Source organism: Peromyscus eremicus, chromosome 12 (genome assembly GCF_949786415.1).
Source record: "Peromyscus eremicus chromosome 12, PerEre_H2_v1, whole genome shotgun sequence".
NCBI classification, from domain to species: domain Eukaryota; kingdom Metazoa; phylum Chordata; class Mammalia; order Rodentia; family Cricetidae; genus Peromyscus; species Peromyscus eremicus.
Genome location: NC_081428.1, coordinates 66,887,481 through 66,894,048, shown reverse-complemented (window position 1 = coordinate 66,894,048; position 6,568 = coordinate 66,887,481).

Sequence of the window (6,568 nt, the reverse complement as noted above, 5' to 3'; positions counted from 1 at the left end):
TTCAAATAGAAAAGTCACCCATCCCAATGCTTCATAAAAAATAAATTTAGCAATTTTCACATAAACCTGTGCAATTGTCTAATGTTAATATGCAAGTAAGGGTTAAGATTATAACTAACATCTGTCCTAGTTAACTTTAATTGTTAACTTGACACAGCAAAAATCTCACTGAGAGGAAAGCCTGACTGAGAAATTGCCAGGATCAGATTGGCCTGTGGGCATATGGGCCAAGCCTACTGTGAAGCATACCATCCCTAGGGTCTTGGACTATGTAAGAAAACTAGCTAAGTATGAGCATGGGCGCAAACTGGACAGTGGACCAGTAAACGGCACTTCTTGATTTCTACCTCCAGGTTTCTGCCTTGTGTACCTGCCCTGCTGTCCCTCAGTGATGGACTGTGACCTGGAAGTATAAACCAAGTTTCTTCCCCAAGTAGCTTTTGGCCAGAGAGTGATAGGAAGAAAACTAGAAGAGCACAATAAATCACTTTTTTATTTCATTAAAATATATTATATCACGAACAATAAATGTTTGTTGACTTTGAAATAGAGGCAATATGTTTTCTTCCAAAAAAGATTATGAGAGGTCCGTCCTTCCTTCCAGATAATTCCAATGACCTGCAACTGCTGTAACCATCTCAGTACAAAGACATGGGAATTCTGTGTTCTACTTCTTTTACCACTTTGGCCTCATCCTTTCATAATTTATAATAGTTTTTCGTTCCCTTCAAATATTCTAAAGTCATAATGAGGCTCAACATTTTATGATAATGACTTAATTAAAAGAAGTGTTGATGCCCAAAAATTTGTTGCTATTGATGTTCTGTGGTCACTGAGTCCCCATAAAAACACTATTATGCACTGATGGGTGAGAGGAACACTGTCTTTTGAACATCACTACCTTCACATGGAGCTCTTTACCTCATATCTAGAAATATAATAAATGTGATCATTCCTTGGGTCTGCTAACAACTGCCCCACTTACAGTTGAACAGGAATTAAAAAAGCCAAGTACTTCCTGGAATCAAGGGCACATCTTCCAATTTTCTGATACATTAACATGACCCTGAGATTGACATAATTCTCACTGATTTCATTATCATATGCTTTAATATTTCTGAATTTCCCAAAACACACATGAGAGCCAATATAAGAAACGCATTTTCATATGAATATTCACACAATAGGAACTCTGGACAGACAGGAGATAACCTAGGTGCTTTCATGTCCAGAAACAGTAATGACACATAAATTTGTGAACTACAGTCCACTTAACAAACTTCAGAGTGTCTTTGTAAGTATGGCTCTTCCTAGTCAAACCTGAAGACAGCAATATCACATGAGGCTCAGAAGAAAACTCAACTTCACACATTTCTCTCTTCTCCATCTGTCACTGTGGATTCATCTTCTCAGTCATTATATTTTTGTAATTTCCCACCATTATCACCAAGATTTCTCAAACATTTATTTCCTCAAGTGAAAGTTTGTGATTTGAGTGGATAACAAAACCTATAAAATAATAGATAATTTTCATTCAAATTTCTGTTATTTCTAATATTTTTTTACTATCACAATATTCCTTTGAATTAAACAGTGGGCGTAATTTGTACAGCATGGCATTTACAAGATAAGAATTTGAGCATTGAATCTGCCAGGTTTTGCTGACTCCCCATGGGAGGCCATACCTTTTCGGTGGAGGGGAAGAGGGGTGGGCTGGGGGGAAAGCTGAGGGGGAGCGGGAGGAGGGATGGGGGTGGAATCTGTGGTTGGTATATAGAATGAATAAAAAATTTTCTTAATAAAAAATAATTTGAGCATTGTTAAGTAACATCAAACACTTAAATAATTACAGATTTGAGAACATAAAGTCTTGTTTAGCCCAAACAATTTAGGAAATTTGAGTTGTTGACTGACATTGGTGCAATCCACATTTTACAGATTTTGTGCAGAGCAAGGTGGAGACATCAGATATTTCACTCTCTAGGCCAATATCATCTTTATAACCCACCAAGTTTTCTTGATTCCAGACTATTGATGTTGGTTGAGAGCATAACTGGTCATTTTGGGGTCAATCAGTTGGTGCCAGGGATCAAATCCAAGGTCTTTCACATGCCAAGCAAGTGTAATACCCCTAAGCTATACTCCAGCCCTAACTTGTCACAGGGCAAACCACAGAGAAAGCATACTCTGTCTCTGTTTCAGTTCTGTGGGGGCTGAAGTGCTTTCCCTTGGAGGAGGCTTAGTCGTGGGTTTTTCCCTTCTGGGTTTCACTTTGAGTTTTCACACTAAATGTGAAACTGCTCCCTATTCAAAGAAAATTGGCTTGGTTTAAGGTCAAGTTCACAAACAACTACTAGAAATTAACAAATTTCCAGAGAAAGGGCCAATCTCTTTTCTGTTATATTCTGGAAAGGAATATAATCTGATATTTACATGTTTTATTCCAATCAGCCCTATGTCATAATAGAGTTTTGGGACAGTAGAGGCATTGGCTTAAGCAACTCACATTCAACAGATATTTTGTCCACATTTTTGTAGCTTTTCTAGGTGGAATTAGAAACCAGTATTGAAGTCAGGATTGCCTGCTTCATGACATTAGAAACACAACCATTGATGTGGCAACCACTTGCTGCTACTGGAATTAAGACTTTCTTCTAATGATATTGTTGTTATAGATTAACAATTTTATCTTAGCATGATGTTGACACCACTGTTCATATAAGTTAATAGAACTCTGAAATCCAGCAGGTGTAAAAGATAGAGCAAGGTTAAATTTCTGTATCAGGAGCAAAATACACAGTTATCAATGTATACCTAAAACTAAACAAACTCTAGTCAATTTTTCTTTATCCAAATGTTTTTCATGAAACACCCTTTGAACTAAGATCAAAACCTGGAGAGAAATTTGGTATAGTTGATATCTCAAGAAAGAACTGACAAATACTATAATTTTCACTAAAACTTGAGCATAGGCTCTTAGCTTACTCATCACAAATGCTCTTTTAATTCACAGATACTTGAAATAATTACTTTACATTATGGTATAAAATATGACATGTAACTAAAAGCTGACTCGAAGTACCACATGATTAAAGGATTACATCTTCACTGTTGAAATTGTGGAATTTCATCTGATCTGCAGAGTGTAAAAACCATTTTAACACCTTCAACTTTCACTTTTCTAGATGCATCTGACTTGCACAGAACTCAGAGAAGATGCTTCAGTGAAGTTCTTCATTCCTCCCTGCTGGTTAAATTGTTGAGGAACTAATCTTCTGCAAACCTTCCCAAAGCTTTAGAACCTCAATTCATCATCTCCTAGTGTTGCTATGGTTTTAGTTGAGTTGTGCAGAGCATTTCAGTGCATGAATATCTTTGAGAATATTGTTTTAATGATTCATAAATTGTAACATGGCCCCTAAACCTACCTTTTAAAACATTTGTCAAATATTATGCATTCTCTTGCCATTAATGCTTTTACAATTCAGCTACCCAATGTGCTTTCTAAAAACCTAGGGTTTAAAGATTTGAAGATGTAAAAAAAGGAACATATGTACAGAATGCATGATGATTTATATAGGGCTTTTTAACTTTTCTGAAATGTGCAAAATTGCTGAAAATCTTCACTCTAGGCTTGGAGAAAAGGCAGCAAGTGAATGTTTGCTTCAAGTGTGGTAGATGGCTGTAGCAAAGGGAAATAAATTTTTGAGAAAGTTGAGTGATAGTATTCTTTAGAAACTAATATCTAAAAGTTAATATAAGGAAAGTCAATATAATTGGCCTATGTGTAATGTTCTGCAAAACTCTGAATTTAATAGATTTATTTGAAAAGAAATTACTGTCTCTGTTGTTTATTTTTCCCAGCATTGGGGTGGACTGTACAAATGTTTCCCATGTTAGAAGCTTTGTTTTTGTTTTGTTTTGTTTTTCTTTTTCTCTCCATTAGATGTTTATAAGCTACCAATCCAACCAAGTAGAGCTTCATGCCTTGATAAAAGACATTGAAATCACTATTAGGCTAAAATATCTCATATTGAAGTTTGAAGTTTGAGCTGTACAAATGGATTTCCTGCATTACTTAATTTAAAAAATAGGCTATGAGATAAACAGCAGAGTGCCTACCTAGCATGAAAGAGACAAATTTCCTGTCTAATTGATATGGTGGCTCATGCCTGTAATCCCAGCACTTGGAGATAAGAGGAGGAAGATCAGGAATTCAAGGCCACCCTCAGCTAAGTAGAAAGTCTGAGGCTCGGCTGGACAACATGAGACCTCTGTTTCAAAAGGAGAAAGCAACAAGGGAAGAAATGAAAGGAAAAAAGGAAGGAAGGAAGGAAAGGCAGGAGGGAGGAAGGAAAAAAGAAAGAGAAAGAGAAGAAAGAAAACATGCAATCACATCTAATTCAAAGTAAGAGAACAACATTGATTTATGCTCCATTCATAAATGGAGCACAGAGTGCAATTGTCTCATAATGCAAATTTCAATGAAGAAAAGAAGAAAAACACCTTCTCAACTTAAAATTACTTTAATTCATGCATCTTAGTTTTTACTACCACACTGAAAAGAATAGAAATATAAAAAGCATTATTCTAGTTGAAATGGAGTCTTCTTAATGATAAATTAAACATCAGTTATGTTAAAATGGGATGTCTTATCTCATTTGTTTTTAATACAATATATAACAGTAGATTCAACTGTATTTCCCTGGGGAGCCAGCAATTTAAAAAGTCGTGATTTAAAGCTATATATATTTTGCCTTTTTCTCCTTGTTTCTAAATAGAGATACATAGAGCAAATGAATATGTAAATAGAATTTCTGAGTTCTAGTGTTAATTACATAACCAACTTTGCATGCAAGGATGTAATTCTAAGCTACAGTGTCTTCAAATTTACACTACACAAAATTTATCAAATTTCACCTTTAATCTCCATATCATCTGGGGAATTAAATTTCTTAAATTATTAAAAACTGAATTCAATCTTCTAAAAAGCAACAGTGGCATTGTGTTCGATGCATAAGTTTCAATGTGCTAGAATATCTTCCAAAGTAAATAAATGTGTAATGAAAATAGCTGGAGTCTTAATCTTCATAACAGCCTTGTGTTTGTGCTCACAGCTCTTGTAAGTACACAGGAGCATCCTTAATTCTCATCTCCTCTTGCTTATTCCTATGTATTTGTGTGGTCCTGAGAAAGTGCATACATTGTACGCCAGGCATGGTACTTAAGGCTGGTCCCTTCATTTTCCTCTTCTTTTCTTTTTTATTTAATGTGAAATCTAGTTTTAATCCAATCTGACATCTACATTTTCAGATTTTAGATTTTAAGAAGACAACACCATTTGTAGAAAAATCTTCTACATAAGTGCAGAGTTAACAAACATTGAAATTTGTACTCTAGAAGGAAGCCAAGCTCATTCCGGGAGAGATGTAGGTAAGAGCCTTGTGGTCAGATGGACATCACTTGTGTACCATGGCTTGTCCTTGCTGACAGATGAAGGGAAGTGGCATCCTCTGTGGTTCCAGAGTGGGAAGTCATATCTCAGAGACTTAAAGCATGTGCTGGTCTTGTTCTGCTTTCCATCCATCAGGGGAGAGTTTTTTTGTTTTTATATTTGTTTCTTGGTTGGTTTAGAATGAAATACCAGCCCGTTGTCTTTGCCTTGTGGGTTATAACCCACCTGCCTAACTTATGGCACTTTCATAGGCTTTGCTCACTGACCACAAGCACATTGACTTTTTTCCTTCTTCAAGGATGTCAAGTCCTTCCTACTTCGGCCTTTGCACTTGCTAGTTCCCCATTTCTCCAGCACCTTGAGGGCTTGCTCTTTTCTTTAGCCACTTTGCATGACCTTCCCAGCTGAGTTCCTCTATCCTACCCCTAATCATTATAATTTCCTTTGTCATTGTCTTAAAAGACCTCACTTGGGTCTCTGTTTATTAGGTGTTACCCCACTAGGCTTTAAGTTGTCTTCATTATTCAGGTATCCTCAGCCTTATCACAGGGCTTTGTTCTTTTTTATTAAATGCTAGTTTAATAAATTCTACCATCCTCTTTTATGAAATACTTTGTATCATTAAGCACCACACGGAAATACATAGATTTAAAAAAATGCACTTCTCAATATTGTAAAGAAAACGGAATGTATGTGGGCCACATAATAGTGTAGTCACCAATATTCTTTAATTCAAAAGTTACTTTGAGAATGCCTCTGTGTCAGAGAGGTTGTCAGGCAAAATTAAACCTAAACTCTGAGGCTGGAATTAATTAAACAGGCTTGTTCAGCTGTAAGGAAAAACAATGTAACCATGGGAAATTAAATCTAACAAGGAAAAGCCAATGCATTTTGGGGAGTTTTGTTTCAGAGCACACAGAGTCCCACCTGTTCTAAGCATGCAGAGAGTGTCAAAGAGTTCCTAATGCTCTGGAGGAAGCAAACGTGAGAAATTAGAAACCCCAAAGCAAATTGTTTTATCAACATTTTCTTTACATACTGTTTCTGAGAAATCTAGTATTACTTTCTTCTGTGGTTAGGTAAAACATGTATCTCTGTTCCTTAGTAATGTAT